The sequence below is a fragment of the Musca vetustissima genome, unplaced genomic scaffold, assembly GCF_032173495.1.
Source record: "Musca vetustissima isolate MV318-11 ecotype Yass unplaced genomic scaffold, APGP_CSIRO_Mvet_v1 utg70926, whole genome shotgun sequence".
NCBI lineage: Eukaryota > Metazoa > Arthropoda > Insecta > Diptera > Muscidae > Musca > Musca vetustissima.
Window position 1 is genome coordinate 29186 of NW_026884520.1, and position 13574 is coordinate 42759.

Genomic DNA, 13574 nt, shown 5'->3' on the forward strand with positions numbered 1-13574 from the left:
TTTTGAGATTAATTGTCGGATTTTCATTCATAATATGCTAAAAAATTATGTTTAAACGTCGTTAATTTCGACCGGGGCGAACTTCTTATACCATTCACCATGAGATGGCCATTTGAAATTTATAATATTGATCGGAATTTTTTATGGGCTAGGACCTTGAGCATACAGGAAATATCGCGTTGTCTTTGTGTGTGATATGGAAAAATATTGAAAATGTTATGTAAGGAAGTTATTATCAAAAAAAGTATATGTTATGCAATGCTAAAATATATTAATATCGCTAGGCAAATTCGGCTAGTACCATCAAAATTCCTATAAAGGTGTTGTTGTTGATCAACTGCTATTTATAAGTTTTGGTGAAACGATTTATCATCCAATAAGCTCGCAAAATATCAAATTAAAGTTAATTCGGTTAAAAAGGGAACAATTTTGAAAAGATTTTTCTACCCAATTAGAACTCAAAATACTAACTACAGACGGAAAACGTTCTCAAATACATCAAAATACCGATTATAGGAGGCTGTACGTTACATGGAGATAATACCACAACGTCGGCCTATGTATACGATATTCAATAACGAATATACTAGGAGTAATCGAATTTTAAAAACTATATCCTTAATAATTTTAAAAACTCTATCCTATCGCATTATTGGAGCATATTTCGAGGAGTTGCAAACTAAATTACAAATCCAATTTAATCTCCATTTTATGAAACCGCGAGTACGCAAAGGTGGCAGCCCACAAGGTCGAGATTCGACGCTGGAACGCTGGACTGCACCTCAATAGTCCATATATTTTACGTATTTCCAACGTCGAAACACCTATAGATCAAGTCAGTGCCGTATCACGGATGGTATATCAAGTCCAAGTTTTTATCAGCCAAATAGACGCTGATTTGTGTCGATGTGTTAGAACTCGTTTCGTCGACTCGTCTTCTCTTGTTCGTATTGCAAATTTGTCCGAAGATTGTAAGAAAGCAAAATGTGGTTTTATCGAATAAGTCGAACTGCTTCCTTCACGAACAACTTAAGTAGTCTTCGTCTTATATTAGGTTGGGGAAAAAGAAATCCATTATTTTTATATGAACTATAGGACTTTATTAACCATGCTTTGGAATATCCGATTAGGGCCAAATATGCACCGTTTTGTTGTATGATTTGTTGCCATTTTAAAGGTAAGTTCATAATGCCTCTCTCATAGAAGGCCTGCTCTGTTTTTGTAAAAAACCAGTAAGAAACCAGTGATATTGGCCATATTTTGGGTCATTGGTGTATGATTTACTTAAAATAGGAGGAATTACTTAAAATAGGAGGCTATATCCAAATCTGAACCGATTTAACCGAAACTTGTCACACGTTAGGCTATACTAACTTCACTACGCTGTGCACAATTTTGTGAACCGAGAACCGATTTTCACGAAACTTAACACACATCACTCTAGACTTAATTCAGTACGATATGCCAAATTTCGTGCAAATCGAAAGTTATATAGGGGCTTTGGTGCACCATTTACATAAAATCGTATGAAAATATATATGGGAGCTACATCGAAATCTGAACCGATTTTCCCGAAACTTAACACACATCATGCTAGACCTAATTCTTTACGCTATGCAAAATTTCGTACAAATTGAAAGATATATAGGGACTTTGGTACACCATTTACATTAAATCGGACGAACATATATTTGGGAGCTATATCTAAATCTGGACCGATTTTCAGGAAACTTAACACACATCATTCTAGACTTAATTCATTACGCTATTTCAAAATTCGTGCAAATCAAAAGATTTGCAGAGAATTTAATGGAACATTTACCTAAAATCGGGCGAAACTATATATGGGTATAAAAACTCTAGTAGTCGATTTTCACAATCCTCCCTATATACCAATTTTGGGAAGGTTAAAGAAATTGTACAATGCAATCGTTTCGAAGTTTCTGGCAAGTTACTGTAGATGTGTTTTTCTTACTGTTGTCCTGGTGGAACACGACACCTCTCTTGTAGGTCAATTCTGGTCAATTGTAAGTGGTTTCAAACAGTTTTATGGCTGACTTTTAGCTCCTAGGTGATCAACTTCGATCATTTCTCCGATTTTATCGACATTTTCGACGATCGGCGAGGTGCATCTTTAACATCAAAATTTCCTAACCGGAATCTACGAAACCGAAATTGCACATAATCGGATGTTACAGTATCGGAACCATAAACACCATTCACAATTTAAGCCGCTTGGCATGCATTTTCGCCTTTGTCAATGAAAAACTGTAAAATGTACCGAATTTTCACTTTTTTCGTATACATTTTTAATACCCTGTAACTCACAACTGAATACACCAAACAAAAAACAGCAAAATATTTTTTTTTACTGCAAAATGTCACCCTTCCAAGGAGAATAAATCTGAAATTGTTTGATCGCCGAAAAAATTATGGATTTATTTTCCCCCAACCTAATATTAAAATTGGATTTATTGAGACAAATAGGTCTGTATTGAGACCACAGGTCTTTATAAAGACCAACTGGCCTGTATGATGCCTATTGAAATACCAATTGATCAGTATACCGATCCTTTCTGAAAATAAGTCGAGTGAAAGTAAATATTTGGAACAAAAATATTCCACATCTGTCATTACTCTTGAAAAGGTCTTTATAAAGACCAACGTGGAATTTCAAAATGCAGATACATTTGCGTTATGTGTATACCTACTCGTTCCTGACAATTTCCACATTCGACTATTGGTATCTAGTAAACCGTTCATTAGTATTAGTTTCAAATTGGGTTATTCCTTCTGGGTGTTATGTTATCTCTTACAACTATTTAATTAGTTGCTTAAAACATATAACCATTATATGAGTCGTTATTTTTCAAAATGGTTTAAGTTCATTTTAGGTTCTGATACAAATTTCGGTTTTCTACAAAATTTTCAATATTTGTATATTCTTTTACATTTAAGGACACAAAGCCACAAACAATATTAATATCACATAATAATATTTTTGAAACAAATCAAACCCCAACCTTCAAATATTTCAGTATATAAAACATTTTCAAAATAAACGACTCATATATAGAACATTTCTCTCAACCCTACTATAGCGCTAGACATTTCCTTTTCTTAGAAAAGTAAAATTCGACTTAAGTTTACTCACTGTGCCACATCATTTATGTACAAACCACACGACTAAGTAACTCATAAAAAATAGTTTAACAACAATCCGAAAAAGAAAAAAAAACTATAAAACTTACCCGAATAGACCAGGGCACAAATGGCCATGACAATCAGCAACACCCACATTTTCTCATCGATTTCCCCAATCACCGTTAAAATGAAATCAATTTCATTACCGTCAGCAACAGATTTGGGCATAACATCCAAAAGACTACCGCTGTGAGTGAATGATACACTGTTGTCCGCTCCAAGGACACTCTCATTCTGAAATGTGGGTAACTTGGCCAAAGAGTGCGACACAAAGTCGCTATTATCGTTGTCTCCATTCATCTGTTTCAGGGGCAATGGCTTGTTGATGGCGGAAATTGGGTAGTCAGCCGTGCTATCGATAGCTTCTTCATGTGTGACAGTGTCAAAATGCTTGTATTTGTTGTTGTTGCTTGTGTCCTGCCATGTCGGTGATGATATCTCCGAGACTTCAGTTACATAGTCATGGCCAATCTCAAGGGTCGGAGTGGAGTGGGATTCATGTTGAGCATGATGTGGCTGGTGGTGATGATGATGATGTTTTTCATCGTGTCTATGTAACTTATGTTGATGGCTACGATGATGATGGTGTTGTTTTTGTAGTTCATTTTGTAGTTGAGTATTCAATTCCATATTCTCATTTTCAATATTGATATTCGATATTTTTTCATTTTCATTCAGATCATGTCGTTTGGATCTTTGTCGTTTGTGGCGTTCTTGTCTTTGTTTTATATTTCTGTTGCTGTTGTTTTTCACAGAAATGTCATGGTGTCCATGGTGGTAGTGGTGGTGGTGTTTGATACTTTTACTCAATTTCAATGAATCAACAACGACAACTTTGTTAACCGCATTGTCATCGTCAGCTTGAAACATATTTCCTAGTTTTTGTCGTTTACTTGTCATTTGATGCGCCATCCTTAACATTTGTTTCCGTTTCCCTATGGAATGCTCTCGGTGGTTGTTAGTGTATTCTATATAATTTATGTTATTTAAGTTACGATGATATTCCATCAGTTTGTTGTCACCGATAACATTTTCATTTCCATGCTGGACAGTTTTCTGATGCGTCTTTGAATTGAAAGGACTAGAAGTGTGTCCTTTCAATTTGTACGATAATACAATGTTTTTAGCTACAGGTTGTGACGCCTGGGATTGTTGACTGGCATCGAATGCTGTGTTTCTTTTTAATCTATAATATGAATAGAAAGACAAGAAACAATCAAAGTACATAGTGATATATATAACTATATATATAGGAGGAGTAAAAATACCGTGCTTAATTATTGTCATTTATCATAGCTGCAGGCGAGGTTCTCCACTTTATACCTCGGCTATATCTGCAATTCTTATAAATTAATTTTTGTCAAATTTATTTGCTGACGTTCGACCCGGAACTACATGGAACTATTTCGAAGAATTCCAGCTAAGAAGCTTTCCACACCTTCGGCTGGAAAGCTCCGAAATATCACTGTAGCTCATTATAGGGGCTAAGTCAAAACATGGTCCTATATGGGAAATTTTCGGCAAAGATGTCAAATTATAGCCACATCGGTTAAAAGTTAAAAATTTCTAAAAACAATTTAAAACGAAGTTTAATCAAAATTTGTATACCCTCCAAAATGAACATAAAATTCTAAATATGTAAAATTAGATGTCCCTACATCTAGGAGAAAACTAATGTTATGCAACGACCTTGAATGTACCGAAAAACTAGGTGAGAAAAATATGATTACCTTATAGAGGGGCTAGCATTTAATGGAGCTTTACCAAAACGGGGATCAATATTACTAATTCTGGGTGGCGAAATTTGATAACCAATGATAATACAATCTTCAGCCAAATCGCTTGAAAACGTGTCCAAAATACCGACTTGGGTCAATTTTAATTATTTTTAAATAAAGAGATGTGGTGGTACCGTTATATAGGAGCTATTCTTAAAATTGATTCAATATTAATGATTTTAGTACAAGATGTGCTATAATTGAGAACTCAAAATACAACATTACCGTCAATTTGATTGGAAAATCGTGTTCCAGAATACAAAAATGATTATCATTCGCTTTATATAAGGTATGTTCTTATCAAAGAGGCTCAAATCGGTTATTCCAATTGCTTCCGTTTTTTAAATTTTAAAAGTTTATAAAATATTAAAATTTTCTGGGGAAGGGCTTGATCTAGGCTTTGTAAAGAAAATCGAATCACCAAATACTGGATTTATAAAAATTGAAAATGACCATTTGTGGGGGGCTACCAGAAGGTTTGGACCAATGGATCGCATCTTCGGATTTTATCTGAGTTTAGTAAATAGAATAGGTTGTACAAAGTTTGGTTCAAATCGGACATTCCATTCGCCTGAAATTGGATTTATAAATATTGCAAATTTTGATCCTTTGTGGGGGAGGTACCAGAAGGAGTGGACCAATGGGTCCCATAAAAGAACAAAGTTTGGTTCAAATAGGATATTCCATTGACCTGATATTGGATTTATAAATATTGAAAATGTTGACCCTTTGTGTGGAAGGTACCAGAAGGAGTGAACCAATTGGTCCATTTTCCTACTTGATCTAGGCTTGATAAATATAAAAGGTTGTACAAAGTTTGGTAAAAATCAAATAGTCCGTTCGTATGATATTATATATATATATACTAGCGGGCCCGGCAAACGTTGTCTTGCCTAGCAATATTATTGATGTATAATTTTCGGCATTTTAGGTTTGTTTTTATACCTTCCATCATAAGACGGAGTGTATAGATTTTTGTTATAACTTGGTATTTGTCAGAGCACACATAAATTAACAATATGAGAGAGTTTTGTTGCTCCATCCACGGTTTTAGATAGAACTTTGCTCATACATTTCTATTACTCATAAGATGTTTGGTACAGAAAATGTTCAATTTTAGGGTAGCCCCCATATAATATTCAACGGAATTGCTTCTAATTTAATATTAGGGATAATTATTGAGCAGAAAATATCCCTAATTAAAATTTTCAATGTTGGTTTAAGTATACATATAGCCCCCATATATTGGTATCCCTTAATATTCGGTATTTGGTGTAGTTTCATATTCGCCCATGCTTCCAAATATTCCCTTTTTGCATGATGTGGGGGATTGGAGCACGTTTTTTTATATATAGAAACGTCTTTTATTTGGTATTTCGTTGTTTTATTTGGTAGAATGAATCCTATTAAAATTGTCAATATTGGTTGACTCTTTGCGGTAACTCCCACGTAACGGTACCCATAATATTTGTATTTTGGGCAGTTTGGCCCAGTGTTACAACCAAAGTGGCTGTAATGTTTCATTTTAGATGATCAGAACACATTTTTGAGGAAACTTTTCGAACATTTCAAGACTAAGATAAGATAAATTTACTTCCGATGTTTATTTTAGTAGAAACTGGAATATTAAAAAATTATTTTTTTAGGTTTTATACCTTGAACGTGCGCATGAAATTGTCCTGTATAATATGTGTAGCGTCAAATGACGTCATCTGGAAACAGTTGTTATATTACTGAATATTGACCAAGAAGTGCATAAAATCAATTTCAATCCCATAAACTAATGAGCGTAAAGGATCTGGTGGTAAGACTAATTGTGGAAATCTCACTATTCCTCCAGGACAACATAATCCAATAGATTCCCCAGTGTATTTTAACGCTTTAAAACATTTACCAATTATTTTCAATTCCCTAATTGTTACCAATTTGTCGGCACAATAATCAATTGCCGGATCATAGCCTATCTACTTCATTGTGACTCACTAAAAACCCAATTTTGCCATAGCAATACGAATATTTCCTTGATCTGTCCCTCTCTGATCATCAGTGCGATTGGCACGTGAGGTTTCCCTTCGCATATTTGAATGACAGTGACGACCTAAGTCAGGTCGTCCTCTCCTCGGCATCTTAAAGTAATTAATCAAAGTGAGGAAATTTCGCACTTACTGAAAAATAAAGAGTAACTAATACAAAGTCACTATCTCAAAAGATAATTGTCACTCACAAAGTTGGAAGTATGCACTCATAGATTATCGTAACTAAAACATTTAAGCCATAAATTTCCGTGTTCTGAAGTGCTACAAAATGATTGAAATATTAGTTTGTTGTCGAATATTATGGTTGCTTTCAGAAACTTAAAATTTAACAAACTTAAAAAAATAATTTGACACAAAATGCAAATTGTCTTTATGACTCTACATTTTATTAAGAAAACATTTGTATGGGAAAAATAAAAGCCAGTTTTTAGATGTTTCGCGGCATTTATTCGCTATTTTCTCACCTTTTAAACCTTCCCTGGACCTCCATGAACATTTCAAGACTAAGATAACATAAATCCGTTCAGCCGTTCTCGAGTTTTAGCGAGACTAACGAACAGCAATTCATTTTTATATATATATAGATTTATTATTTTCTTTCTTTCTTTTTTTGTACAATTTTGAACATTGTGTTTGGAGCTACCAGAAGAAGTACAACGATATTCCCCATCCTCGAACGTGAACTAAGTTTGGGATAGATATGCGAAGTTTGGATGAAATCGATTTCTCCCTTCGAGAGTTATTGTGCGCACCAGCTAAAAGTTTTCTGAAAAGGATTTGATCCAAAGAAATAGGGGGTTAAAAACGAATATTTCGATGTGGCACATTTTCACCATATCAAAGTGTTTATACCCTCATTAGCCATAAAGCTGAGGGTATAAAAGCGTGTCCAAATCGCTACACTATCGAATATGGGAAAGTATGGGTACACCAAAACGTGGACCGATAAATCCCACTTGGAAACATCCAACGAGTACTAGCAATGTATGTGCCTAATTTCGGAGCTCAATCTTAAATATTGTGATCTCTGTAGTGATTTCAACAGACGAACCCGTATAAGTCGACATAGAATTTTACTCTAATCAAGAATATATCTCCTTTGTGGAGTTTCCGCTGAATATTTATAGGTCTTGAAAACGGAATGGTAAATTTAATATACACTTCAGTTTATGGTGGGCGACGTCAAAACATCGATATATTTTTTTTAAATTTTCTGCCAAGAAGATTTTCACCCGTCATGAACCCAAAATGCCAAAATGTATCTAAAGTCTTCAAAGTGCCGTATATGGGACGGTTCCTTTATGTGGGGCTATATCAAAACGGGGCCACCACCCAAAACGATTAAGCGTAGCTGTTTGAATAAAGTAAAATACTTGCATACGATCATAAACGTTCAAATAATAAGAAGCCAGCGTGCTTGTTATAAGTTTATCGCAAGTTCTAATGTTAAATTTTATTCTGCGAACTTATATTTTCCTACAAAGATTTCTTCCACGTCCTCTATGTTTGTCTCTTAGTATCCCAGAACAGCTTGTTGCTGGTTATACACATTTTGTTTAGTCTATTTTCTTTTCTTATAAATAATTCCCATTATAACACAAATAAAACGATGCTATGTTTTGCTTCGTAACATTTAATCATAAGTTAGTAACGCTGTGTGTTTGTGTTTCACAATATGTTTGTATTGTTATTGTCGAGTAAATAAAAGCAGGCAAACAAAAGCATGACAATAATGGAATCAAAATTGATTTATTTTTCTTATTTTGATTCGGTGTGTGTATGTATATGTGTGTGTGGAAGTAGCGAGTATTGATTATTAAATCTATTTTCTTTGTTACTATCATTCATTTTATTTTGCAGTCATGAGTTATTGAAGTGTATTCTTCCATGTTTTGTGCTGAAGTTCTGTAGTGGTGTATTATTCGATTTTATATGGAATCAATCAAGAAGACTGAGTAATGAAATGATGAAATTGATTTAACATCGATGTTTTCACTACTAATGGAATTCTGTGGTACTCCTCGGCGTATACGTTATATTGTGTGGTAATGTAAGTAACTGCTGGTAATCATACGCAGCCTTGAACTTGAAACCAAAACCATGAGACTAACAAGTTGTTGGGAATCTGGCGCCAACCAGTGTTTTCAATAGAGGTGTGCAAAAATCGAGGAGAGTAAAAAAGAGAGGAGAGTAAAGGAGAAACCGCCATATGAAATGTCTTACAAAAAGAGAACGCAGAGAACGAGTTCATTGATACATGTAAACAAGGGCACCAGTTCCCATGCTTGCCCAGCATTAGTTTACAACCTCCATCGACAAAATTACGAATTGTAATAATATTCCCAATAGGTCACATGGTTATTTCCCTGGATATATTCAATAATTTGAGATTAAAAATTTTCACACTTTGTGGGGAGGTACTTGAATGGGTGCACCGATATCTGCAATCATCAGACATGGTTATAAAATTAAGTTCTTTAAACATTGGTTAAAAATTGATACTGGTTCGAATAATATTATCAAATTAATTATTTGCAAAATATTAATCATCAATATTTCCCACTTTCGAACTTAATATAAGTTTGGAAAAAATATTACGATAAACAATATGCGGATGAAATAAATAATTATATATCGCTCTACTCAGACAAACGGACGGACATGTGCAAATCATTTCTAAATTGTCTGAAACCGATTTGGTCCAAAGAAATATGGGGTCTACAATTGATATCTTTGATCCGGATCTCAAAATTTCAACAAAGAATTTGTTGCCAATATTTTTAATATTATATTGTAAATTTCTAAAAAAAAAACTATTTAATTGAAATATATAGTTTGTTTTGAGACTTATAGTGAAATTTTATGTATAATTTGTCATTATTCGGGACTATGGTCAAAAAATTAAGTTTCATGTTATTTTCTTACAATTTGTTGAAAAAGTACTGAAAAATGTCTACGGAAATATGCTAATACATTTTGTCCCAATCGCACAAACATTTTCAGTTTGGTGCACTATTTACCTATAATCGGACGAAACTATATATGGGAGATATATCTAAATCAGAACCGATTCCAACAAAACTTCGCATACATCAATCTGGACATAACTCAATACTCTGTGCAAAATGTTGTCTCAATCGGACCGATATTGGCAGTATGGTGCTCTGGTTACATAAAATTGGACGAAACTATATATGGCAGCTATATCTAAATCTGAACCGATTTCAACAAAACTTGACACATACCACTCTAGACCTAATTCAATACTCTGTGCAAAATTTTGTCTAAATCGGACCAATATTGGCAGCATGGCGCACCATTTACATAAAATCGGACGAAAATATATATATGGGAGCTATATCCAAATCTGAACCGATTTCTTCCAAATTCAAAAATAACGATTCATGTAACAAAAAAATCAGTTGGGCCAAATTTCATGACGAATACTACGATTTTGTTGCCGCTATTAATTTTGCACAGAAAATGTGGTCATTTGACCTATAGTGCATCCTTCTAAAACGACATCTAGTGGGAAACATTGGTACATATTCAGAATAAGATAGATTTTAACCCTAAAATGAGTTTGTTGATTTTTAAGATATTTTGATTTCGAATTCTGAGACTTATAATATATTTTAATGGCAAAAATGTTTGTAGAATATTCTGACCTGCTATACTCACTTAGCTGGCTTGTGAGAGAGACCTTCCCCCTTCCCCTCCCTGCATAAACCATCAGTTGGCTTATATTTTGTGCTGGACATCCTCATTCATTCTCACAACAAGAACTAGCCAACGTGGCCGCTGCAGCTCGATACGTCTGACTATGTCGAAGTCCGAGAATGGATGGTACGATATTCACCGTCGACGCATATCGGCTCATTGATCTTTCGAAATTTTTTCCCTCGAACACCCCAAGAACTGCCTTATCTGCTTGTACAAGTAGCCATGCTTCAGATTCATACATCAGCACGGGCAGTATCAGCGTCTTGTACCGTGTGAGATTGGTCTGGCGATAGATGGCCTTATTTTTCAGTTGTTTACTCGGACCATAGTAGCATCTGTTGGCCAACACTATTCTCCTTCGAATTTCAAAACATATTGTCTTGTCTCCTTTTTTGAGCACGGGACACATGATGCCGAGTTTCCAATCATTGCGTCTGATCTGCGTCTTACCACCAATCTTGAATAGCTTGAATAGCATCCATCCATAATGATGTATGTAAACTTTCCACTCATATTTATATCCTTTATCACACTGTAGTACAGGGTATTATGTCCTATGGGGGTATGTTTGTAACAGGCAAAAGAAATAAAGATAGGCCCAGGGCTGCTTTTAAGAAAATGCATAGAATCGCTGTGTGAGTCATTTTATGAAAGTCTCTGTCAGTAATTTTGGCCAAATAATGACGTTCGACCATAGAACGTCTCCTATTCATTGGTGGAACTCGGCACCTTATATAATTTCGTTTAATTTTACAATATGGGTTTTCGATTAACACAAATTTACAGCGTACCAATTTGAGCCTAGAATGACGTGTAAAAGTTTGGTCGAAATCGGTTCAGATTTAGGCTGTACCTCTCATATATAATTTCGTACGATTAAATGTAAACGGTCACCAAAGACGTTACGTTTGATTTTTATTTTGTTATTTTATTTTATTTTTTTTTGCAAAGCGTTTGAGCAGAGTCTAGAATGAAAGGTGTTGAGTTCTATTGAAATCGGTTCAGGTTGATATTATTGTGTGATTTGTCACATTTTTAAACATGATTCTTAGGTAATGATTTTAAAAACGAGAATTGTGGATTTTCTTGCATACGTTACATAAGTGATTTAAACACACATACACATCTGCAAGTACAAAAGTAACTGCAACGAAAACGTGATAGTGAATCTGTGATGTGATGTATTTGTGTTCATTCGTTCATTTGTTTGAATTGCAATTTCATTTTCTTAATGTCTCTTGGGCGCATTGCAGAAATCGCAGCAATCTTGAGAAAATGATTATTTTTCAACAGGCAGTCCGATGCACGTTGAGAACGAATGATGTGCTTGTTAAATTTATGATGTTGAGACCAAGGATACTCCAATGAATAAGAGAATAATGACACTTCAAGTTATTCAAATCCTGCAATTAAATGACTGTGGAAATTAATATTTAAAAATAGACGTAATAGTCGGTGTGTGTTTCCCTTATATATAAAAGAACAAATGAAAATATTTATTACAATCTACAGGTAAATAATAATTTACCAACGGAATAATGCCTTAACGCTGGTAACATATATGGACAATATTGCCAAAGAGATATTATGGCCTAAGCCGAGGTTCATAGTTAAATGCGAGAATTCTTTTAGGTGTTTTAAATTAAATGGCATTACAAACTTTAAAAAATGTTGGCATTAAAAGTTCGGTATCATCTAGAGTTCGTTTATCGTGCACTCAAAAAATATTGCCCCAAATTACATACACTCGGGTTCGAAAACTGTTGTATAATTTCAACATACCGAAAAATAAACGGGACATTCGTATGGGGCTTTAATAAAACATAAACATTAGTTAAATCATTTCTGTACAGCGCTTTTTTCATCAGAAATCCGATATGTCAATTCTAAACACATTGATTGATATCAAGACGTTTTAATCGCTCTCCAAAAACACAGCAAAATTCCAGCAAGTTTAGTGAAAATTCGACTGAAGGTTTTAATATATTGGGCCCTTTATACGTCATATCAACACAGGACCTAATTTCGAAAATAATGTAATAAAATGATGATAATATCTAAAATATTCTCAAAACGAAACGGAACTATATATACACTTTTGGCAAAAATATGTATTCGCTCCAATGCCCCGGTATACCACATTACAGCTACTACAATACAAAAATGCTGCTGAAACCTTTAAAATACTCACAATTCTGTATATATGTATGTCAGTGTCCATCAAGAACCCTTAGTACCAAATTAAAACGCATCGGTGGGAAAGTGGAAAATGGATCGGTACCGTTATACAGGAGCTATACAATATATATTTAGGAGAATCTGACACCCCATAAGAACTATAAAAATGGGTTGAGGCGTCAGGTTAGTTGCCCACACTCGGAAAATCCCTCCTACTATGAAAAAGCAACGAAAATGGAAACCAAATCAGACAAATAAAAGACTTTGCCTCAAGATTCACTCCAGTAGATGAGCGAAGTGCTATAATCCATATAAAAGCGAAGTTCTTCTACGTCAGTTTTATTTGGCCCATGGTCCGACGGAGGACAAAAATGAACAGATCAATGACATATTTTACGACTGCCTAAAAGCAGCATTAAAAATTGCCGCTGTCCTGGCAATGATATTAAAATTCTGCTAGAAGATTTCCATCGGATAAAATTCAGACGCCATGAACAAACATCCGATAACGGCAGCAAAAAACATGGCTTTCTCCAGATCAAACAACGAGAAATCAGATTTATCATATTGTAATAGATGGAAGATATTCATCCAGTGTTTTAGACGTTCAATCGATCCGAGGAGCGAATATTGGTTGGGATCATTAGCTTGTAGC